The following is a 26,314-nucleotide window of genomic DNA, read 5'->3' on the forward strand; positions in this document are numbered from 1 at the left end:
GCAGGGCCCGCGGCTCCGCGGGGCCGTCGCTCCTGGCTGCTTTGGGAACGGCGACCTCCTGCTTCCCGGCGCTGGCCTGCTGAAACGGTGAGGGTTTGCATGATTCTGTACCGCCCCAGCCGGTTGAGGGTGACGGGAAGGAAAAGAGGAGCTCGGTACAGGAGAGTGCGCCCGCGGTCGTAGCGGAGGCACCGGTGACACAGCGCCTTTGGGGGGCAAGGCTGAAGGAGCTCACGGGTTTAGCCTAAGTGACAGCTCCAGCAGCATAGAATTATTAATTAAGAACTTGCAGTCTCTCAATACCTATACTCAAGGTGGGGTCTCCCCTGGAATACTGAATCCACCTCTGGGGTCCCCAGCACAGGAAGGATATTGACCTGTTGGAGTGAGTCCAGAGGAGGGTCATCAAGTTGATTAGGATGGAGCACCTCTCATATGAGGAAAGGCTGGGAGAACTGGTATTATTCAGCCTAGAGAAGAGAAGGCTCTGGGGTGTTCTAATTGCGGCCTTCCACTACCTGAAGGGAGCCTACAAAGAAGATGGAGAAGGACTTTTTCCAAGAGCATGTAGTGACAGGACAAGGGGGTGTGGCTTTAAACTGAAAGAGAATAGGGTTAGATTAGATATTAGAAAAAAATCTTTACTGTGAGGGTTGTGAGCCTCTGGAACAGGTTTCCCAGAAAGATCGTAGATGCCCCATCCCCAGAAGTGTTCAAGGCCAGGTTGGATGGAGCTCTGAGACAGCTGGTCTAGTGAAAGATATGCCTGTCCACGGCAAGGGGTTTGGGACTAGATGATCTTTAAGGTATCTTCCAACCCAGGCCATTCTATGATAGGTATTTTAATATTTTCATTGTAAAAAGCGCGTTAAAAGCCTGGGCTATGTAATACTCCAGCCTTTGTATCGTGGTTGTGAATACTTCTTCAGAAATAGGGCATTAGAGCAGAAGTGTAAGCTGAGAGATTGCAAATTCATAATTAATAATTCTATGCTGCTGACAAAGTATTTACCCATGTCAAATACCTACCTAAGTTATGTTGTTTATAAAACTAATTCAAACATCTTTGATCTCAGCTCACACAAAATTCCGTCAGATGGAAGTCAAACACTTTGCAGAAAAAACCATGCACTTTTGAGGTAGTGTTACTCAAACTGTGTAGAGGGATTGGCATTGGCTCCAGCTCAAGGACTGACACGTCCCCCTCCACCAGCCTCCCTCTCCTCTCAGTTTCACCCACAGCACCAGCCCTTTCCCTGTTCTAAAGTTGTTGCCCAGGACTTTTTATTAGCCATTTAGCCCTGCTCAGCTGTACAGCATGAAGAATGCATACTTTTCTTTCTACTTAGTGTTGGCTTTATCAGTAAAATTTATCTGGAGTTTGATGTTCAGAGGGGGGAAGGAATGATGGGAGGGGGGAATAGCCCAGGCCAGCTGTGAGTATACTGACTGCTCATTTAAGCAAAGGCAAGGGAAGCAACCTGGCTGCAAAAAGTAAAATATTACAGGCTATATCATAAGGTTTGGATGTGAACATACATACACAATGCTTCTTTCACAGGATTCCTGCTGTAAATTTTATCCTTTACTGGGTGATTCAATCCTCTGTAATGAAAATGTTGCCCCACTCTGAACTTTCCTGATGCTATTTCTTTTCCAAGAATAGTAATAACAGAAACTAAAACAAAAGACAGAAGAAAACATACTCCATCTTGTGTTAAAGGAATCTTTCTTGGAAAATGAAAAGCCTTGGTACCACTGGGATCGGCCCTTCAAAGCTTCTGAAATTTTGCCACGGCCACCACATCTGCTACAGAAATTAATTTGATACGGCACTGCATTCCTTTTATGGTTAATTCACACTTATCCAGTGGGTGACCTATCCAACCTGTAGATAGATAGAGCAGTAAGTGTGAAGTCACCTGAATCAAGAAGCAGTATGGCTATATTTGTATCACCTATATTCCCTAGTTCAGAGAGGTGCCATGTTGAAACAACAGCTGTTTTTCCTCTCCATCTTGTGAGCTGCTGTAAAATAAGTTTTGCACTGTTTATGTTTTTGGAGGTCCAGGGTACCCCACTGGTAACCTTGGATAACAAAAACCTAATTAATGTAGCCCTGGATAACAGAAACCTAATTAAACCACAGACGCCATCCACCCATGAAAACGCCTGGTGATAAATCTTTTTCCCATTGGCTGTTATGCTTCCAAATTTGCTGCTTCTCTAAGAGACGTTATTTATTTGCTTTGTGCAAATCTTTTTCATGAAGCATGTCTGCTTCTTTCTAGACCTTTGTTTGCAAGGTATTAATGCATGTGTGCATACAAATTGCTCCCTAAATTCTTAACTAGCTTAGGACACTTCGTACTCTGATTGAATCCTGACTATGTTTGATAAGCGGACAAATTTCTAGAAACTTTCTGGTCCATGTTTTAACAATGAATATCATCATGCAGCTTGACAAATGCCTACTTTTTGAAGAAAATGATTCTGTCTTACATAGGAGGATACCCCAGAGGTACCATGGCTTTTCATTTTCCAAGAAAGATTCTTTACCGCAGTCACTGTTCTGCTAGTGATACATCCCCAGGAACTCTACTAGAAACCTAGAGAATTGGAAAGTATTCAATCAACATATCAGTTTATTGCTAAAGCAAGATCATATTCCAACAGAGAGAATATGAAAACCAATACACCAATAGACCACAGTCTTTTATTAACTACTGAGTGTTTTAAAACACAACAATGTGCAAAGTCTTTTTGCAAATTGAGTGCCAGGCTTCATTTTTGGAAGCTGAATGTTACTATTTTGATTGATATTAAAAGATTCAGTTCAGTAAATACAAAACTGGCATATGTGCACCGGTACAGCAAATTCTAAAAATGCATGCGATGCACAAAGAACCCAGATTATTTATTCTTCAAGTATACTTGTTTGGTATGTTGTATGATAGCTGTTAGGTATGCTTAAAGAATTATTTTGTAATTGCAGTCTCACAGGATGTCCTTTTGTTTTTCTGAGGAATATTCCCCAGTGTTTCTCTTTTCATTTAGGTGCCTAGAGCATGACCACAGGAAGACATTATTTCCCCCTTCGATACAGGAATATGTATCAACATAAGACCCATGCCATGCTGTTACACTAACAATTGTTCAGTAATTTATTTCCCTCTTGTTTCTCTCTTTCCAGTGGAAATACGTGATCCAAATCTGAGCGAACTGACTGCAGATGTTTTTGTTGACTTTATAGACTTTGATTATATCTTTGATACAAGAGAATCCGCCCTGCAGGACGGGAGTGTAATTCCATCAAGGACTTCTGGTGACCTCATAAACCATGAGAGCTGGCATTGACTTTAATGGGCACCACGTGGTTAAGTTCCCATGCATCATTTTGAAAATGTAGGGCTTCATTTGATATTGCAGAAGGATACCAGACCTACCATGTCAAATTGTTTCTCTTTCTTCTTAAGGAGCCACCCGCTTTATGTTACAGTCAGTCCTTTTGGTAGCAAATGAAATATGCCATTCTGGAAAATTAGTATTTTCTCTGGCAAAATGAACTTGAAAAGTGCGTTTCATAGAAAAGCATATATTTGGGTTATATTCTTTTAAATAAACTTTCTAAAAAGATGGCAGTAAATTCAAGGAAAGGTGTGGGTTTTGCAGCACTGGCTTTGCTTGCAAACTGGTTTTACTTGCAAATTTCAAAGTATGAGACATTTTAAAAAAATAATTTGTTAAAAAATATAGTAATAGAATTGTTATGGGTCAGTTGAAAAATTAGACCATGTTAAACATGGTTTAAGTTAAGCTAAGTTAGGTCAAATTGCTAGTGATAAATGACCTAAGTTAGAAGTTACTTAAACTAAACCAGTTTAACTGTATTCAGTGCACCCGTTCTAGGACTCTGTTATTAGGAATTTCCGGGGGTTCAATAAGGTTGACTTGAAGTTTCAATTCGTGAAATTTGTTCCATCACCTTTGTAAGGCACTTGGAGATTTTCTCCTGCCTTCTCTCAACCTACATTTCACCTGTTGAAACCAGTATACACCCATTGTCCATACCTATGAAAAGTTGCTGGATATCAGTCTAAAAATAAGGTCTGTCAGCACAGCTCTGATTCAGGAAAATGTGGTAATAAAGACATAACCTAAGTGTGTCAGCTTAGCTTTTTTATCATATATAACATCAGTATATAACAAGGAGATGCTCTAAAAATTGCTCATCATGATGGTTGCATACCAGGAAAGGATCTGTCCTTCCTAATTCTGAGAGTACAGATCAGTGAACTGCCTAATCTCTATTTTTATTTCAGTGTTATAAGTAATTGTGTTCCTAGATTGGTCCATAAATAACAAAATCCTTGTTACATGGCTAGATAATGTTCCTGTATTATATGCGTAGGATATGTTATTTTTTATTCAGGTAACAAATCACCTTGATATTAAAGGGGGGAAAAGGATACCTTTTAGACAGATTATTCAAAACCTGCTTACTTTGGCCTTTCTACCACCTTAATGTGAAGTCCCCAGTGTGTGTTGTTCTCTGGGATAACTTCTGAACTATGTGCATCACTGCTCCCTATGCTATATTGCAGTGAGAAGTACATTTTTTCACCATGTGCATGGCTCATCCATAAGGTATAGCACTCCTTTTAGTAGTTCTATCCCATGTCCTAGAGATAGGTGGAAAAATTGCATGTCTTAAGTTTAGTTTAAATGTCTTCTTAAAGAATGGTGACTGTGGGTGTATGGGAGAAGGTTGGTTCTCCAGTGTTGGTGTCATGGTACAGTTATGTAGATTTTATACAACAACCTCCTTCTTAATGACACTCAGAATTATCCCAGTTGTAATCTCATAGCTGAGATAGTTAATAAATTATAGGCATAAGGAAGGCTGTGACAGTCTTGGGATGCAAGTTGTACTGTACTAGGTTAGATAGTTTGTACCAGAGGAGGATCCCTGAGGCTTGTTGAATAAATAGATGGATCTTCTCTCTACTCCATGAAAAATTATATATGTTTTTGGTTTGTTTGTACTACTTTCTCCACATGAAACGTGTGTTTGGTCCAACAATTCTGTGGTTTCCTCACTTTGTGATAATAATTAACACCCTCACTGAAGTCTAAGCAGTGATGACATTTGTTTAGGGGCCTGACTCTGATTTTTGTTGCTGTTTTGCCTTATGTTACTTTCAATATGCAATTGAAACCATTTTGGAAAAGGAAAAGGTTCAAAGATTGTTGGTTTTTTGATCTTACTGACCATATAGAAACTCTTTCAATATATCCTTCAACTCAGTATATCCTTCAACCTTTGTGAGTGGACAACCTCTCCAGCGCTGTGGGTCTGGGTTGACAGTAGCAAGGTGAAACTAAAGTGAGCTATGCAGGGGTCTAAAGCCTCCCCTTTTTTTTTCTCCCCTCGAAGAAACAGAAAAATAGATATAATTAATATAAAAGTAAACCAGTCAGAAAGTAACTGTTGTTTATGAGGTAAATGTGTTAGGAGAGAAAAAAAGAAAGGATATCTTAAACCTTACTTTAGAGATTCCTGAAGCTTTGGGGAAAATTTATTTTAAGAAATATGACAATGGTTCTCTACTCTCCTCAATAATCTTGTAAAAAAAGATTAATAGCTTTGGAGTAGATATACATATTTTGAACTTCCTTTCTGGACAGAGCACAAAGAAAACTTGGCTTGTTTGTGGTTGTAGAAGAATCATAGGTGGCTTTGTATAAGAAAGGCAGGTAGCTGCCAGGGACACACAAGCCTCCTTCCCTTTCCCTGTTCTTTTTTTTGGTAATAAGTTTTTTCAATATGTTGTAATTTTTTTCCCAATTTTTCCTAAATAAAGTGAAATGTCAAATCAGCAGAGAATTAAAATGTATTTATAAAAAAACAACCAAAAGGGCATCTGATGTTTTACAGACATTCCAACACCTTCAGGAAATTTGAACTCACACCAAAGGGTCTGATATTCATTTGAATCTCCATCTGTGCTGAAGCACATGTGTGCACACAACACACATTGAACCACTACAGTGGAAAAAAAATCCCTGCTCTTAAATTATAGCAGCTCTCTACAATTCTTCTGTAACCACAAAGGCTTTGGTAGTTTTGAGACATTGCAGTGGCTTTGGGTGATCTGATCACGGAGCTTAGTTTTGTTAAAGAAATCCCTTTGCTGAAAGGTATGGAAAAGCTGTAGGAGAAACATGGGGAGCTGCAACCTCACATCATGAGGGTAGTTTGGAGTAAAGGGGAAGGGTTCAAGAAGCTGTTGTGACAGCAGACACCCTACAGCCAGAGTTAATGCGGGAAACACTGCAGTTTTAGTTCCCTCACCAGAAATCCCCATGCTCGCAGGAACGGATATAGTCATTAGTCCTCAATGGGAATATGACCTTTCCCTTTAAGTATCTGTGTGATGCTTTTGATCCTTTGACTCTCTCTAAGGGATAGATTAAATATGTGGCACAATGTCTACTCCTGAGTGAGGATTAAGCCTGGCTTTTGGAAGCAGAACTATATTGTCTAACCCATCGCCATTTATCATGTTCTCTGGGGACCTGTTCTCCATTTTTCTTCCCCTCCCCCTATACTTTTAGAAAATCCTCTTCTCTGGGGTTTAATATTGATATCAGCTGCATTGGCCTTGGCTTCATTGTAGTTCCTTCTGATTTTACACTGAACCAGGTCTTATGTCTCAGATATCTTGTTAAACAAAGTGCTATTTTGAGGCTCAGCTCTTATGCACCCTGCACTTCCCTTAGCACATTTTTGTGTATGAATTTTAGTAATAAATACCTTAAAATGATTTATAGTTTTGTATCACTGTGTATTTCAATGGAATTCCCTGAGGATAAACCTTGCCTTTTAATACTTGTATTCAGATTTAATGAAGCAGTGTAGCATATGATTACCTTCAGGACCTGTGTAAATCCCATTAACTTCAATTAAGCCCAAGAACATGCTTTGGTGCTTCACTAACCAGGGATGCTTAAGGCTAACATGCCCATAAATGTTTTCCTGAATCAAGTCTTAGTGTTTTATCCATTTTTATTCCTATTTCTCTTTTACTCTGTCTGATGATATAATAATTTTGGTCTTGTAGTACCCTTACATGCTGCTTCCAAGTAAGAAGCTACAGTGGGACTGAAGGTCTCATTCAGTAGAGGATAAAATTAATCCGTTCTGCAGCTGTGAACCAGAGAAGCACAGCAAGCTTCCCAGTAAAATGAAAAAGTGATGGTATGCCACTCTGGCTCATAAAAATGTAATTTAAGCATTGCCCTCTCAATAAAAATATCACATTTAGGACACAGTAATCCCCTTCTGAACCTTATCTTACTTTTCAACAGCTCTTTGGACTCTTAGAATTGATGCACTTTGAATTTCCTGTTGGTCAGGTAGCATGACTTCCTGTAGCTCCCTCCCACAACCCCAGCTTTGCGTGTCATTCTAAGCAGGCAATATCCAGGCACAGGCAGAAAGCTGACTCCTTGGTCTAAAATTCAGTACATTCAGGAGCTTTAAGGTACTTAGTTGGCAGACTTCAGAACTACTACTGCTCAGAGCTGTGGCCTTTGCACATATTGCACCAAAATGAGTGAAACTTCAAAAATGCTTTTCAATTGTTTTCTCAAGACTCCTGCCAGAATCTTTGCCTTCTTTTCATACTTTTTTCTTTTAATGAGCTCCTGATTTATGACAAGAAATCACCAGACACCTAGGTTCTCTGGGCTTATTAAAACAGACAAATTCTTTGGTGTTAGAAATTCATCATAAGAACATATATTTTTTCCATACTAGATTAAATTAATGCAGGCAAGTGCCCCAGTCCTCTCCCAGCTATGGTCTGGAGGTATTTCAGCACAAGGAAAAAATAACCCTTTCCAATTCCTGGCTCAATAAAGCTAATGTTTTCACTGGAGGCAGAAGGATGATTCTTTTCTTGTCCCCACAGTATTCTGCATTTTATCTATATCAAAAGATTTACTTCCTCTTCCATATCCTCTTCTTATATCTTCCAAATAGGAGTCTTCTTCCTAGCTGCCGTGTCTGAGTTGCACTGGTGATTTATATGCTCACTGTCTGTTTTCACAATGTCTTTCCTGGCTGTCTTGTATCTCTCCCCTGTGGAGCACTGGGCCTTAAAATCATTGCAGTAAGGACAGGCAATCAGTCTTCTTTAGATACATATTGGATTTTACTGGTGCCTGAACCTATAGAATGTGCCAATGTCTTTTGTGGTTCTGGCAGAGAAACCTCAGGAAAGTGTGGAGTTTTGGTTTGGATAACAGAGAAACTGTTTGGGACTTTTTAAAGCAAAGTGTTCTTTATTTATTGTTCTTTTCATAAGATAATGCTGGGAATAGATGAGGAAGTTTCAGAAGGAGTTTTGGAACTGCAGGGTGGTGGTTCTGCTCAAAATCACAGAGCCTTATGTTAACTTTGGATTCTGTCTTTGGAAGCAGCCTCATTGCAAAGTGCAGCTCTGATTCATTCAGATAAAGGATTTAAGAATATAGGAATGGCCACACCATGCAGCCCAAAGGCCTCTCCAGCTGAGCAGCCTGTCTCACAATAGCCAGTAGTAAATGCTTAAGAAATGTGTCTGCCAAATATATACTGAAATTTTCAGTGCCAGTGCAAATTGGAGTCAGTCATGTGACATTTAACACTGTAGTTATTAGTCCTTGATTTTTTTTCCCCATGAATATTTCTAACCACTTTTCACACAATATAAAATTGTAGCACCTGCAATATCCTGTAAAAAGGATTCACAGAACTCGTGTGTACCTTGTATGAAGTGTCTTCAAAGAAGGATCTCTACTTTGGGCTTGCCAGCTACTATTTTATTTGATAACCTCTAGTTCTTGTATGGGAAAAATCCATGAACTGTTACTTCTATCTGCCTTCTTCTTGCCTCTTAGTATTTTATTAGACCTATATTACTTCTCCAAGCAGAACAATCCTGATCTGCCCAACCTTCTTCATATAGAAACTATTTCACACCTTTCTCCTTCGATGAAATTTATCTGAAACAATTCCAATACAGACTCTTGTCTGTATTGTATCAAATGTGCATGGTCTAGCCTCAGGCTACTGTTGGTTTTGGTTTTTTTTGTGAATAAAGACTTAAATATTAACCGAAGCAAGGTTTTCCCTCTCGTTTCAGAAAAGCTGAATGTTCCAGTCACAAAACACATGGCTTCAATGGATCTTTTTTTAAACAAAGGATAGCAGTATTTAATATCCAAAGAAAAGATAGAAGTGTCTGGGATCACCTCTGTAGCCAAAAGTGTTTGGCTTGGACTCTAGGCTGCCTGAATTAGCAGTTATTTCTTTCTGTCTGAAAGAGGTGATAAGGCCTTCTTCGCTTTTCTCTTTGAAAGTTCCTTACTTCATCCCACCATAGCATGAGAGGTGAGGAGGGTAACAGGAAATATAGCATGGGACTGCTAAACAGCCAGCTCTAGCCTTAGCAATGACCAGTGAGACAAAATTACACAAATTTTATGTTCTGCCTGAAAAACTTGGGTTCAATTCACTTTGCCTAAACATACATGGTTGGCATCATTTGAGACAAAACAGGCTACCTGGGACACCTATATGGAACTTTCCTGTTAAAGAAAACTTGTATCTTTCTGGAGTGACTAGTGTGCTGACTAGGTACCTTCAGGGCTCACAAATACCACAAAGCACATGTGTTTGGCAATTTTATTGCACAGCTCATTTCTTTCATTCCAGTTTTCATTGTCTGTGCCTCGCAGATTTGTTTTAATTTACAAGTGTAGTACAAGTCAGGTAAAACACACATTTTGCTACAATTCTGTTTATTTGTAAAGGATGTGCACAAAATCCCATTCCCTAAGAAAACAGTAGAAACAACCAATAACATTTTTAACTTACTTGCAATGTCTCATTTTCTTTCAGCACTCAGGTCAATATTTCATATTTCTCCTGAAGTCTACACTCTTGTGACTGTTTCCTCTAAGACTCTGTCTTATTTGTTTTGATGATCTTAAGGCAGTCGTTCAACCCTGCATAAGATTCAAGAATTTTACATCCACTTGACTTTGACTAGGGTTAGACCTTCCAATACCCTTGGTATCTCTCTGCATAAATATATCTTTCACTTAACTTGCTGAATACAGAAACATTACATAGATCAGTGATAACTGCAGCTGAACAAGACAAAAGACTAAGAAGTCCAGTAAGATATACAGACATCCTTTAGCACATGTTAGTTGCCAATGAAATATGAATCTATTTCAAGACTTACTTTTATTTTGTGGGTTAATTGTACTAGATTTAAGTTCTCTCACCAATTCTTCCTTTTCTGCTCATAGACTTCATGTAAACAGCCATAAAATTATGTGGGTTGGAAGGAGCCTGTGGAGATTGTGTAATCTAATCTCCTTCCAGGTAAGGCAGGCTATGCAGGACCTGGTGCAGTCACATTTGGTGCATCACCAAGGATGGACACTTTACATGCTTTCTGGCCAGCTACTCTAATGTTTGTGTGTTTTGTTTTTCCTATATCTAGTCAGAATTTCCTGTGTTCCAACTTATGCTTATTCCTTCTTGTCTTCATGCTCTGCCCCTCTAAAAGCCACAGTGTCCTATAAGAAGCAGAACAGGTTACCAGTCTGAGTACCTGTGATTTTTATGAGGTGATTGTTATTACTGTAGCCTTGCATGCAGATATAGGTGTATTAGGGAGGATTCAGAACATACTGAATCTTGAAAACCATGACACCGTTGCAAGCTCAACAAAACTGATATTTATTACGAAGAGGTGGCCAACAAAACAAACAAACCCAAAAGAGAGGAAGGAGGAGAGAAATAAGCCCCCAGCATGACCTCCCCAGTTACCCAGTTGTTGCCCATAAAGTTATCTTACCGACCTAGCATCCCTATAATTACCCATAGCAGAGGCTGCATCCTTGGCGAGTCAGTAAGTTCACAAACTGGCAGGCGTCCCCACCAAAAGGCAACATTGTCCTTGGTGTGAAGCTAGCTCACCTCCAAGAAAGCACTGTCTGCTTTTATACAATTAATTGAGTGACCTCAGCCTCCCAGGTGTGGCCAGCACCGCCCAGCCAGAGGCCCTCAGTCCCACCCTCTTGGCTATGTAAGTGCATCCCTTCAGCACGAGAACTTTGGAAATCCCCTCACGCACGTGCAGTATGCCTTGGGGGTCTTTCTTAATTGAGTCGGGGGTCAAGCCTTCCTCCCTTCCTCTTCAATTTCTCCTTCAAATGCCCTTGGCAGACAGTGAACCAATAGTAGAACACCAATTGAAATAGTTAATACAGAAGTTCTCCCTCCAAGGACAAATTCACTGTTTTATCAGTGAACTTGGCAGGAAGAATATAAACTACTACAGGTGGCTGGGGCCAAACACAGACCGAAAGTATCAGCATAAATTCACCCTGCTACACACAGGGTTTGAATGATCTCTTGTGTAATTAAAATTTCTACCTCAAATTCTAGCATTATCCTTTAAAATTAAGCTTTTGAGACATAGTTATATCTTGTATAAAGACTTGAACTTAAGAAATACAGATTTCTTTGAATGTTAATTAACTCTTGCTCCTTTTGTATTCTACGTTTGCTCACTTCCTTGGAAGTTTTTAAGGAGAACTGGTGAACAAGTTGATCAGACAGATGGATAGGCAAGCAGCACTATTACAGATGTTTTAGTTTTGGAAAACCAAATTAAAATGCTAATTTTTCATTCAAAAATATATGTCTTTAAACCCACTTCTTAATAAAAAGAAACTGATGAATTTACTTTTTTTCTGAAAAATTTCTCTTTTCAAAGTGCAAAATTGGTATTAGATTTTGCAGTTTTTAAGGACATATAACAGAAGATTAGACTGTTCCAGAGAAAATTATGAATGCCTGAATGGGTTGTCTGTACTGCTACTCTGTTGCTAACCCTGCAAGGTTTTGTTGTGAGACAATTACTGATCTCCAAAAGAGCAGCTGGGCATGACTTGGAAACGAGCAGAGACCATGGTCCATTCTCAGTAGGCAGTTTTGGAAAGTAAAGAGGGTTTGGATAGATATACACAGTCTATTCTATATTGTTGGCCTTAATGGGAAAGAATAGTCATTTACCTGTTAAATTTTACTTGTACAGACTTTGACCTATTTTACCAGATAGAAATAAAACAACTCAATTCATGTAATTTATTATACATGATATTATATAATTTATTCCTGGTGGTTCTATTTTAGAGAGTGTCACAATTCCCAATACAGAATCAGTGACTCAATTTCTGATCTTGACAGTTTATTCCTTGTTGACTGCAGGTCAATGATGGCAGTGCTCACTTTACTTTTCTCACCTTGCCGTAATTAAAAGTAGAATTTGTTTATCAAAGGTCTTAAATCCTTCTTCTCAGCAGCTAGTAGTTGCTAATTCATCACCTTTGCTGGAATAGGAATGAGATACAGAATTACATTTGTGGACAGTACTGAACAGTTTGAATCCAACACCAGGAACCAGCTTCCTAAGTCTTATTCATTTGGCATCACAACGAACTCTGCATTCATTCATGCATTGAGCAGATGTGTTGTGCATCTGAATGTCTAGTCCGTGAAGATTTAGAGACTTGGGTACCTGGGTACCATCTGTACCATTTAGGGCCATCGCTATTCTTTTTGGATCTAAATTCCAGACATTTCAGTAGGGTAAAATTATAATTACCTTTAAGTGTTTTTCTTCTGATCTGTATAAGAATAACTAGTCCCCTAAGTTAGGTGTCTAGATTCTCAGTACACAAGTGTTTCAAACCATTATGTGAATTAGTTAACTAGCTGACCAAGGAAGCACCTAAAATCAAAAGGAAAACTGAACTGCCCAGAGCAAATGACTAGGTAGTATCCATTTCCTGAAGATCAAACGACGCCTTTAAAGTATTTCCAATGACACAAGCAGATCCTACTTGAGTCTTGAATCACTACAGAGTAAAAATAGAAGATAACAATGTCTGCTTTTTATACGTGGTTAGTACTGTATCAATATGCAGCAAATAATGTCAAATCCAGGGAGAAGAATTACTTCCCCAGCGTTGGCAATGTTGAAGGCAGCACGTGTTATTGTATTTTCAGGGAGACATGCCTTGCTGGTCTTGTACCAGCTGGGTTATGTCCCTCAGGAGATTTAGGCATACCCGTGTGACGCAGATGTATGACAGAGTGCAAGCTAAGAGGAGCAACCAGGAGATGCAGCGGTCTGTGCCAGTTTGAGCAGAAGGGAGCACAGAAGGGGACAGAAACTGTGGAGGATGGTGTACGCATACTCAGCAATGGTGGTGACCTCTCATGGAGCAGAAACTAAAACATCTTCCTGTGGCATCAAGGGAGGATACAGCTCTGCAGGTCCATGGGTGAAGGAATGCCTCGTTGAGGTGTCCTGGTTTCAGCTGGGATAGAGATAATATTTTTCCTAGTGGCTTCTACAGTGCTGTGTTTTTTATTTAATATGAGAATGATCTTGATAACACACTGATGTTTCAGTTGTTGCTAAGCAGTGTTTACAGTAAGTCCAGGACTTTTCAGCTTCTCACCCCACCCCACCAGTGAGTAGGCTTGGGGGCACAGTAAACTGGGAGGGGACACAGCCGAGACAGATAACCAAAGGGATATTCCATGCCATATGGTGTCATGCTCAGCATATAAACTAGGGGGAAAGCTGGCTGGGCACCACTGCTCAGGAACTGGCTGGGCATTGTTGGTAGGGGTGGGCAAGTGCATCACTTGTGTCATCATTGTCTTCTTCTTCTTCTTCTTCTTCTTCACAACAGCAACAACAACAACCACCACAACAATAATAACAACAGTTTATTTATTATCATCATAATGTGTCCAGCAGGACCAGGAAAGTGATTTTTCCCCTGTACTCAGCACTGGTTAGGCTGTACCTCGAGTACTGTGTCCAGTTCTGGGCCCCTCAATTTATGAAAAAATATTGAGGTGCTGGAGTGTGTCCAAAGAAGGGCAACGAGGCTGATGAAGGGACTGGAGAAAAAGTCCTATGAGAAGCAGCTGAGAGAGCTGAGGTTGTTCAGCCTGGAGAAGAGGAGGCTCAGGGGAGACATCACTCTCTACAACTACCTGAAAGGAGATTGTAGCCAGGTGGGCGTCGGTCTCGTCTCCCTGCAACCAGTAGTAGGACAAGAGGGCACAGTCATAAGCTGAGCCAGGGGAGGTTTAGGTTAGGCATTAGGAAGAAATTCTTTACAGAGGGAGTGATCAGACATTGGAATAGGCTGCCCAGGGAGGTGGTGGATTCACTGTCCCTGGAGGTATTTAAGAAGTGATTGGATGTGGCACTTAGTGCCATGATCTAGTAGGCAAGGTGGTGTTTGTTCAAAGGTTGGGCTTGATGATCTCAGAGGTCTTTTCCAACCTAGCTGATTCCTTCCTTCCTTTTCTGTCCTATTAAAAAGTCTTTATCTCAACCCATGAATTTTACCTTTCTCCCAATTCTCTTCCCTTCCTGCTGTAGAGGTGGGTGAGTGAGCTGCTGTGTGGTGGTTACTTGCCTGCCTGGCATGACATGACACGGGCTGGAGAAGATGGTGTCTTCAGCTGCAGAAGGTGTGCAGTGATAGAAGATCTGTGTCACCAAGTAAAAGAGCTGCAGGAGGTCTACAGACTGCATAGCATCAGAGACAAGGAAAGGAGTTTGATGAGATCTTTTCTAATACCTTGTAGCTGCAAGACCCTGAACTCCAGCTGTATGAAGAGAGGGGCAGGCAGAGCCAGTGGTGTCAAAAACCCTCACGATGGTGAAGGCTGCAAGATTCTGACTTCTGGTATCAGGCAAACAGCTCCTGCTCTGCCTGCAGTTCGGCAACTACAGATCAAGGTCAGTATTCTGGTTGCAGACAAGGGGCTGAGAGCTGTGCCTGAAGCACAACCCAAGCTTGCTGAGCCTTAGCCCCAGCAGCACACAAGACAATTGGTACACTCAAACAGAAGAAATTCTATTTAAATGTAAGAAAAAACTCACTGTGGTCAAGGTGGTCAAACACTGGAACAGTATGCCCAGGAAGTTTGTGAAATATCTATGCCTGGAGACATTTCAAACTCCAGCTGAACATGATCCTGAAAACCTGCTCTAGTTGACTTTGCTTTGAGCACAGGTTCATAGTAGATGATCTTCTGAGGCCCCTTCCAACTTCAGGAATTCTGTTTCTCTTTACCATAGTGGAAGGTTGTGAAGACATATCAAAAGAGGATAAATTAGTCAATGAGGAGCGATAAATTATGAGCTTCTGGTACCCAGACTAGTTCATTAAGAGGTACATATGACCTGTGTATTGCTGTGCAGGCACATTCATATGTGGAAAACATCTAGTTTTAGATCCAGAGGGAGCGTAAGGAAAGTCTAGTCAAGGCAGTTCTAGCCATAGATAAATGTGTGATTCAAGAAACACATTTGAATATTGCAAAAGAGAACACTTGGGGTATTTAGTCACCACCTAAATTAGGTGTAAATCAAATTTTTTTTCATGATTTTTTTAAATTTCAGTTCTTGAATTTTCTGTATATCCATACTTTAATTGCCTAAGATGCTCACCAGTTTCCGTCTTCAGGCTTAACCTTGCACAACCAACATAGAAGTGAAAAAGTTCACCTCCACCTCCAAAAGAGATTTTTTACTGTCTTTCTATACATTCCTACCTTTGAGGCCACATAGTTGCTGCTGTTCTGTACCAGCAGCCCTGCATTCTTAATTTGAATATGTATGTAAAATAGATGACCCTCACCTTCCCACAGCTGTGCAACTATTATAACTTCAAATAATGTTTTGCAGCTGGGGCACAGGGCTGAAATACTACATGTGGTTACTTACTTCTTTATAAGTGGTATCCTTCATATTACAGTATGTGTCTGCTGTTCCTCAGTAGGGCAAATACTGACAAACAGTATTTTTCTCCCCTTTAGCTCTCACACTTCCCTTTTAGCCAGATGTAACAAACTCTTTCCTAACCTATTCTCTCTCTACTGCTATATCTGTTGACACCAATGGACTTGTGAGTAAGTAGGCCTGTCAGCAGTGGATATTTTTCTCTTCCATTGTCGTTGGAATAATGACATCTCTTGCTTTATATGGTTTTGTGTCCTACAACTCGGTAATCCAATGCAGACCTCACTGTCTGTCTGCAAGACACCAGTCTGTAATTCACCTAATAAGCCTAAACAAAGGAAATCCCTTGACTTAAGGACAAGAATGTGTCCTGTGTTCTTAGTATTCTGCAGACTAGAGAGCAAAATTGCTCTCCTCTTTAAAGTCAGAATGATTACCCATACCTGCATGGCTATATTCCTTTAAAATGTAGGAAACAACATTCTACATAATTATTTTACAACAGCAATATTTTATGTGCTATTTTAGATGTTTCCCTTGTTTTTCATTTTAAGAGAAGAAGAATATAAACTTTCTAGAACAAAACATGCTGAGGATGGCTTTCAGCTGCCACGTTCTTAGCTTAAGCCAAGTGCCTTGGAAGTGCAGGTATGTTTACATCTGGGTTTTATTTCTGACCCACCTTTAATAAAGATGCAACAACAATACGGCAAAACACAACAGAACATGATAATATATGGCACATAATAAAGAACTGCCATAAGTACACAGGGGGCTCAATTTTGCTTTCACTTTATCTCTGCAAAAATCCATTGTTCAACGCTAAACCTTTACAATTGTCAGAGTTCCTTTTGGTTCAAAAAGAGACATTTTCCAGAGTAATGAGGTCACTGGTTCCCGTTTGCCATTCTACAATATTCTGTTTATTCCTAGAATCCCTGTTCTTTCAGCAATAGCTGATGCTCTCTGTAGCTGTTACTCCTGGGGGAATTGAGACTTTAAACATTCATTAAAAAGTGAATTGCTATTGTTGACAAAATACAGATGGCCAAGCATGAACTACTGACACCTATGAGAACACTTCCAGTGCAGTACATGGTGGTGTGGCCATGTGAGCACTCTGGTTGCTTTTACCAAACCAGTGTGTCCTTTTTTAACAGACTGGTCCTGCTGTGTGCTCATATTCTTTTGCCTAAATATGGCACAAGGTGCTAAAGTTATTTCTTTTAAAAATGAACTAATCTCTGCTTTAGAGAGTGAGAAAAGATGTGCTCTTTCACAGCAAAACTATTAGGGAACAATATTCATACAAGGCTCTGCTCACAAAATAATTACCCAGAGTCGAAGCTCTGCTTCAGGCTGCTGCAAACATAACACTCAATGGCTCCCAGAGGCTCTGTCTAAATGGTGGGGTGTGTGCCATAACCATGTCCCTGATCATCTGGGGGGGACCTGGCTGGGCCGGAAACTGGGGTGCAGGGGTGGAGGGTGGAAGGGAGTTAGCGTGAAGCCAGGGTGCAGCTGGAACACACACACAGACACACACACAGACACACACAGACGCACAAACACATGGTTGTTGGAGCTGGGAAGCACGCCTGTATTCCACAGGTTAGACACAGCCATAGCTTTAAATCAGCCATGTATTTAAATAGTTTCTTAAGCTGCAGCCGACAGACTTAGTCTCTGAAGACTACAGTTAGATGCTACACCAGGGTGTAGCACGCAGCATTACACTTGCATAATTACTGCACTCCAGGTTAACATGTGGAAAAAGCTGAAGGAAGGCTCTAGCATTTAACATTTTCAACTTTGGGAATAAAATGTGATAAGCTAAGACTGAGACAGTAAGATGAAACTGGTTGAAATGTTTTTCCATCTTTTTCAACACTTGTAAAGATAGATATTTTGGACAGATAGGTAGAAACTGCATTGGCTATATGAAGCTTTAGGTTATTTGGGGTTTAAGGTGTTTTGCACTTTTACATCTTCTCCTCATCACCAATAAAGCTTTCCTTTTTTTTTCTTTCTCATTTTTATATTTATGAGCAAGATTTTTCTTTTTTTTCTTTCACCGTTTTGCTACTGATATATTTAAAACTCTTCTTTTTTTTCCTCCCATTTTTTCTTTAGAGTTTTGTGGTCCTCTTTTCTCCCTCATACCCATTTTTTTTTTCGTCTTTTTGTTCCTTTCTAGGTGCAGAAAAGTGCAACTTGCCATTGTTTTTCTCTATTTTGTTTGAATGCATGTGTGGTTTTGTGTGTGCATAAGAGAGAGAAGAGGAGATACTGTGAGGCTGCCAGCAAAAATCAAAATTGGAGGAGACAGGAGAGCAGAGGGAGTAAGAGACTGTCTTATTGAACTTGGAGAGGAATGAGGCCCACCTGGGGCCGAACCAGCTATTGGGAAGATTAAGGAAATAAAATAATTATGGAAAGTTAGTGCTGGAATTGTGAATGGGCCTGAGAGACCTGGCTGAGGCTCAGGAACTGGGAGTGGTGGCTGCTTGAGCTGAATCAAATGCTCAAAAATTGAACAAATAAGGATACAGTAGACATGCTGAGAAATTGTACTTATGTACTTCAACTTGACTTTTTTAGCCTTATGAACTGAAAGACAATAACTCTTTCTTTTCAAAAGAATGGAATCTGAAAAATGTAAACCCAGGTCTATTTGGTGAACATTTAAAGAGTACTATGACCAAATAGCCAGAAACAAGAATCCAGCCCATAAGGAATAGCTCCTCCAATCTCTGACCTTTCAAATTGGAGCAAGGCTCTCGGCACAAATGCAGTGAAACACAAACGGGGTCAGCACAGTTAAAACAGACATAGCTGTGAGCTTAAGGTTCCTGCTTCTTCCTGGTTTTTCATAAAGAAGACTTAAGGTAATCTCTTTCTAACTGAGTTGGTATGGTCTGCTTCTGAAATTCATTATTCCAAAGCTAATGTTAAAATTTAAAGAACAGCACAGTAGCTTGAAAATTCATTTTGCACATAATCATCCAAATGACTCTAGTGTACACTACAATGAGAATTTAATGTTCTGTCTTTTACTCTGTGGTTTTTGGGTTGGTATTTCTTTGAACTTTCAGAAGTTCATAGAAAAACACAGATTTTAAGAAATAGAAGTATCTTCCAGCATGCACCTTTCTTTAAAAAATAAACCTAAACACTTTAGAAATTGTCTAATTTGGCTTCCTAATACACTTTTCATAACATCAAATAGATTTATTTGGTAGGATGTGGGTTTTTTAACCTTAAATGAGGTGTGGCTAAAAGTTTAGAATGATTTCCTCAGCTAGCATACATTGTCACAGCCATTCACTTCAACACTTTAAGTTCTACTTATATGAGCAATAGAAATAGACCAGCTTAAAAGGTGTAAAAAGTTGGAGGACAAAATGACGATGAGATGGTCAGTGCAGCTTTCATTATCATCTGTCTGGATTGATATATCAATTTGAATATATAAACATGCTACTTATGCCTTATTTTTCATATTTCTTTGTAGATCCCTTATTGGCTATTTTTAACAGAATGACTGGATTCATGGCCTGATGCTGTGTGTGCAGCTCTTTTAGTCTTATGGCATATAAAAAGTTTGTAAATACAGGGATATTTTAAGGCTGATCTTGTATAGGAAATAATATGATAGATAGGTACGATGGAACTTTCCTATGGAAGAGAAGCAAGTTTAATGCAGTGATAAGTGTAATGGAAAAATTCTTGTATTCTAAACCTCAGTGAATAACATCAACACTTTATTACTGAGGGATTTGAGGAAGGATGGAGTAGGAATAGGATAATAGTGATCAGAGTCGGACTTTTTTCTTTTGCAAATAAAGAGGAAAAAAGCATAAAAAGAAAAGCATCTCTTTTAATCACTGTATGCTACTTTTTTTCTAATCACAACTTGCATCACTGAGTATGAGAACAGGTTATTATGAGATGGCACAACTCATGCTACCAATTTTTGTAGGTCATACAGTCCTTACCAGATGACTGCAGAAAGCATAGGATTTTTAAATGCTTGGAGGGGCCCACCAGATATTAACTTAAGAATTATTGGTTGTGCGTAGAAGTAGGCTGAAGGCATTTCCTGCTGTGAATGACACTTGGAAGTTCTCCTTTTGCAGTACTGCAGAAAACAATGGCAGAATTTATGCAGCATTCATAGACAGCAGATTTCCCTAGACACTTCAGAAATGCTATCAGTACTCTTCAGTAGGGCTTCATATTTTGTTTTTATTGGCTGTATAACAATAACTAAAGTGTGAATGTAAAATGAATCTTATTTACTTGATCGTTGAAGTGTGGATATTGTGAGATACCAAAGTGAATTTTTTTTATTTTCTGTTCCGGTGGAGGTGATATAAATTTTCTAAACTACAGCTGATGGAAACACAATCAGGAACTATGGAGACTGCCTACTCTGAGATCTCAAGGAAGTCTCCATGTTTCTCTGATCTGACTCATGATTGGTTGCTATTAAACCTATGTGTTCACTTTCTTGATGGATTCAGTTCTATAAATCCTTCCAAACGCTATGATATTCAGGAGGTACAATATGAAAATCCCAGGTTATATATTTGGGAAGAGCTATCTCTCTAGCCCTGTATATTTGTTGATGATTCCATACCGCTCAATGTGAGTCCAGATCATATGTTTACTCACTGCAATATCTTTGATTTTGATGTATATTGGCCCATTGCCTCTGAAAGGAGTTTGATACAAGGTTGTCCCAATTCCCTTTTCACTGGGATAGGCCTAGAGATAGGCAAATATTTTTTCCCCACCTCCATGCAAACCTGGGCAATAGCAGGTGAGCATCACCTGGGTGCTTACTTTCCTTCTTTCTGTCAGTGGAGGCAGGATTTGGCTTATAGCAGTAAAAGGTGAGCAAAGGTTTTAGTGGAGAACCATAGCAACCAGCTGCTATAAATGAGCTGGCATGAAGGTTAGTGTGCCGACTGTTCAAGGGGGAGCAGATTAATTGCTTATTGAAAGTGCCAGGAATGCGTTTTGAATCCTGCTCCCTTTTCTCGTCTGCCCTAGGGAAAAGGCTGCCATGAGGTGCCCTTCACTTAAGGCCAGGTTAGTGGGACAGGCTCAGCACTCTGAGTTATTATTCACATTTTCCTTTAAGACCACAGAAACGGTTGCTTGAAAGCTTTTGAATGTTTGGATGTGAATGTATTTAAGACTGAAAATTGTGCTCCATTCATCTGAAAGAGTGTTGAGAAGTGCTGTTATATGTTTGATTAATTATGCTATCCCTGAATTTAAAATAAGTGGTGAAGGCTTCTAAATTACTTCCATTATCAGCATAAGCCATGGGATGGACTAAGCTCATGAGCGAATGGATACTGCATGGTTGTCTGTCTGCAGAAAAAAGGGGTTGGAAAAAATCAGAAAGATTGGTTTAATGACGTAGCAATTGCTTGAAGAACCAGCAGGAAGTCAGTCCTCTTTTTCCTTCTGTTTGAAGACTGAGGAAAGGAGGGATTGTCCTTCTTATGTCCAAACATATTCATGTACATGAGATAAGAAATACTACCGCATAACCTTTACCTAAGTATAGCTAACAGTGAAGCTTTACCTGGCTTATGTTAATGAGAGTTGTATACTGGATTTGGCAGAATCCCCATCAATCCCCATTAGCGTACAAAGGTCCACTAAAGATAGACTCATATTTTCACTAAGCCTAAGAAATATATGAATATTTTATTAATCTTGAAATATTCTGTATGTACAAGGAATAAACTGCTTAGCACTAAAATGCTTAGCATTTAATTCAGTTTGGGTATGTTACTAATTTTTGGTGCCATCTAATTAATTTGCAGAGGGAAATCAAACCCACTTCGATTGGTTTGTATCAGTTTGCATCACACTAAGCAGAGGAAGAAAGTAATTGGTAGCGTTAGTGCTACTTCTAAGGAGTTTTTAGAATTTACTTGACTTTAGGGATTAGCATGAAGTTAGATCTGGTTACTCCTAAAGTTGGAAATAAAGGAACCTCTTTATTTCAAAGTACAGGGAGAAAAAATACTTCCTAAATTCTATCATAAACCTGGGGAAAAAAACCCACTTGTGATTAAGAAATGCAAATTGACACCTTGTGAAGAAGCTGTATTGCTTTTGACCAAAAGGGAAAAAGCTTCTTTTATTAGATAGGTAAAAAGGCAGTGTTATATTTACAGGAGAGAAGAGGAAGAGGGAAGATTGACTGACAGTAAGCAAATTTACCTTCTGCAAGTAGGATATAATACTCTTCAAGTTATGGAGCAGCTAGAGGATATTTCACTGGAAGCCATTCTAACCAGTGACTGGAATAGGCTGCACGGGATCCTTATCTGTCATGAATCTCAAAATGTCATCAAGCCCACTCAGTAAAATATTTGGATATATTGGAGTTTGCCCAAGTACAAACCCCACTAGCAAAGCCAATGATTTCCACTGGTTTGGAGAGTTTTTGTATCAGGACCTTATAGAGCCTCAAGTAAGACCTATTGTACTATTTGAAAGTGTAGGAGGGAATGAAGTCCGATGTACTGGATATTTTATTTAAAGAGTTAGTGAACTGACATATGTTTATACTTACTACTGATAATATTTCTTTGGAAAACCCATCTAACTTCTTAACTGTACAAAATTGGCATCCTATATGACCTAAATTGGATTTGAAAATGGCATTTGGATAAAAATCAAAAAATACTCCTACTGGTTATATATGATTGCTTTATTACGTTTGATAAGAATGAAAAGCCGAAGGATATGACAGTCCCAGAGCCTGGCATGTAAAATGAAATTCCTGAATGTGAATTAGACAGATTAAACTATCCTTTAAAAGACCCTTGATGGAGAAAAGGATGTATTTAAAATCCAATAAACTTCAGACCTCCTTCAAATGGCTTAAAACGAGGTCCAGAATGCTTGCTAAGTAGGAACTCCACTGGTTTTGATTTAATATAAAATCGTGGAGTCTAATTTGAAAAAATCCTGTCACTGTATTCACCTTGCAGAAATAAATATGAAACCATATGGAGAAGCATATTTCCACAAATGTATTCCAATTCAAGATGAACTAACTGTATGCTCTACTTCATAATCAAACAACAACAAATTTCTTGTATTTCTCTACAATTATTAAAGAAAATAATTGCAGCCTCTGTATGACTTCTCATAAGCAATGCACAGAAAATAATGTGCTTTTGATAGAAGTTCTAAATGGATGTCTTAGTAATTTTTTTGTAAGGTAGCGGTGTCACAAGTAGGGATGAAGTATTTTTATGTTACTAAGTTGCATATATGATTGGCTGTGCTGGCAAAAGAGCACAAAAGAGCCTTTGTTATACTCTCGGTAGAGCTATTTATACATTGTGACTTACTGTGTCCAAGGACTGCTTCCTGCTTCCGTTAAAAAGTAGTCCCTCCAAATAAAATAAAAGCCACAAACCCTGACATTACTCAAGCCCTGTCTATTGAAACAACAACAAAAAAATCTCACATGATTTTGTATTGCCTATATAGAGTTCTCTTGAGTTTACTTAAATACAGTTCCAGATGAAGCATACTGTGAAAGCAGCGCCTTCCATACCTAAAGAGGCAGACAGACATTTTATTTGGTTTGAAAATAATAATGATCCAAGCAATCAGGTGCACCTACAGGGTATAGCTGAAGCTGGAGAGGACTGCAGCAGTTTGTTGTATAGACCATAAGCTCTGTTGGCAGCAATTACTCTTTTTGTCTTGTGCTTGAACAGCCTGAGGGGAGACCTGATATGTGCTTTGGTCTTTGTGAAGTACTAATACAATCAAACAACATAAACAATATCTATATCTTCATGTCTTCCCTCCTTGGTCCCCATGCCCACGGTCAACCACAGCTCTTTCCCCCATATCTGTATGTGCTCACTAATGAGTTTCACTTCAGTTTCATGATAGTTTTAAATATGATATGCCAGGTTTCCTACAACCTCTATGTACATCTAGGAAAGAAAACCCAAAAGAAAACCAACAAAAAAACCAGAAAATAAATAATCAGATAAGGTTTCTGTTCTTCCCCTTCTGGGAACACACAAGACTTTTTGTAGCCCTGTAGTTTTGGGCAATAACCTTACTCCAGAAAGATATGAGAAAAATTTCATCCCTTCATATGCTCAGTATAGACATAAACAAGAATTCCTAAAAACATGAATATTAGAAAACTGCTCTCAAAATTTTCAGTATGGTGTCAAAATTTTTAGTAGGGTCGCGACTAACTTTTATTGTGGCTTTTTTATTAGGAGGGAAGAAATTCCACTGTCCTACAGTTCTCAATCCTCTCATCCATATAAGGAAGTTTTAACTTTAATAATGCATAATGAGGTATATTAAAAAATATAGAATTTGGTACCTCAGCTATCTTTCTGAATTTTTTTTCCCAGCACACTTAATATGGTCTGTGATTTTTCTGTCTATGATCGTTCTATAGTGTGCCAGGGAGAACTCATTCACTGTTTCCTTGCCAGGAATAATCTAAGTGGGCAACAGGTGGTGGTGTGAATGGGAATGAAGTGAAAATTGGAACTATTTAACTGCATCTAATCCAGGCTTTGTATACATAATACATGTCTCTGTCCCCAGAGCACCCTCAAATTTCTCATTTTAAATGTGTTAATAGCATTTCTGGACTAATTTTGGTTTAATTAGTACTATTTTGTTTAAAAAGTAAAACAAATAAGTATTTAGCAGAATCTCTGAAGGCCCTTGATTCCTTTACACACATTTCTCCAAAAAAAATAGACTCCATTTAGCCTAAACCTTTTGCTATTTGCGTTGAAATGCCACAATGATATTTAGTGAAGAAAAGGGAAAAATGCTGTTGCTTATATTTACATTATGTGTTTTTTTTAATGACAGCTTCTAATATTGTTCTCATGCTTAAATGGCAAGGCATACTTAAATTTTCGTCACAATATTTTATTCACAGATATTTTCAGGAACAGCATAACATACACATAAAGACATATTTCAAGTGATCTGCAGGGTTTTTACTTATTCTGGTGAGTGTTAACCAATTAAACTAGATATACAATAACTTTTCTGGTCAGGCTGTTAGGAATAATTCAAGGACTGCTCTATATAGATCCATTATTTTTGGACTCAAATTTCATAATTATTACGAAACAAGTTAAGTTTTAAAATTAGGTGGAAGTAGTTTTTATTCACATTCTTTTGCATAAATCCTGAAGTTTTGTTGTTTTTTTTTTTCTTGTGTCAGAATGAGCTCTCAATAAAGTGAATGGAAGTTCAACTTTAGTAAGGATAGAGTAATAAAAACTGGATCCGGATCTCAGGATTTGGCACGTGGACACTAGATCTATTAAGTCATCTTGTCCATACTCCTGCCAATGGAGAATTGTTCCCTTCAGCATAATCTCCTGTGCCTTAGTCAGTCCAATTTTAAATGACTTGGGTGAAGTGGTTTCCATTACCTCACTTGGTTGAAGTATTACTTATTCCACAGACTAAAATAATGCTTTTCAAGCTGCTTCATTCTCATGGATCACTTCCCAATCCCAAAATTTCCCCCAGACAAATGCTTATGAGTGAGGGTAAGGAAAATGTGTGTAGAATATAAAGGCCAAAAGGAAAAAGTGGCACAAAGTCCTTCCCCTCACTCCATTTTTTTATGTCTTTCTCCTTGCTTCATATTTCTGAAGTCTGCCTCTTCACTCTTGCCAGTGAGACTTGGACCAAACTCCCTGAGAAACAGATCCACTGTGATTTTTTCCCCATTTTTCTGCATGTGAATCATTCCAAAACAGTCTGTGAGGCTCCCCCTGCCCCCCTTCTCTGCTATATCCTATTATTTCTACTTTTCTCTGTATTAAATTTATTTTTAGTAAGGCTCTGACTTTAACCACTTTTTGCTGACTCTTCATTATTCATTATCTGTCACTTAACTCTGGAGGTATTATCCTGCTTAGAGTGAATTTTTCATAGAAAATCCATAGAATATATTTTTTGCAAGTGAATATGGGTGTGTACAATAAAAATGACATATTTCAAATTATCAGGAATGCTAAACCCAATTGTAATAGTAGACAAGATTGATGAAAAAACCACTGAGAAAGGGAACAAAGATTTGTAGGCCCTGTTTTGTAATATATCACATAATTATCTGTATAAGATAGTCAAGGCCTCAAATCACTGTGCATGCAAAATGAAGTTGAAATACTCGGTATTGTAACCGATATTACTTGTTTCGGTTTTTAGGTATACGCACAGTAGATGCTGCAAGAACAAAGACTGAATTTGGCACTTTATTGAGATGTAGAAATTCAACAGCAGGAAATAATCTTCCTTGAAAGAAACCCCTATTTCCGTCCTCCTTTTTTTATACATCCTTTAGTAGCTGATCA

At 38.9% G+C, this 26,314-nt stretch overlaps 1 long non-coding RNA gene across 2 annotated transcripts; it reads left to right on the forward strand.

Moving 5' to 3' along the window:
- On the forward strand, positions 1 to 26,314 carry LOC108508144. 2 transcript variants are annotated; one of them, XR_001878324.1, is made up of 6 exons: positions 1 to 87; positions 3,194 to 3,405; positions 14,747 to 14,900; positions 16,460 to 16,553; positions 24,880 to 24,952; positions 26,169 to 26,314. It is a non-coding gene; the product is annotated as an uncharacterized LOC108508144 (long non-coding RNA). The 2 variants fall into 2 exon arrangements; XR_001878325.1 differs by lacking the exons at positions 24,880 to 24,952; positions 26,169 to 26,314 and adding an exon at positions 18,103 to 18,150.

This window comes from Lepidothrix coronata, unplaced genomic scaffold (assembly GCF_001604755.1).
Source record: "Lepidothrix coronata isolate B3197 unplaced genomic scaffold, Lepidothrix_coronata-1.0 Scaffold282, whole genome shotgun sequence".
Classification (NCBI taxonomy): Eukaryota; Metazoa; Chordata; class Aves; order Passeriformes; family Pipridae; genus Lepidothrix; species Lepidothrix coronata.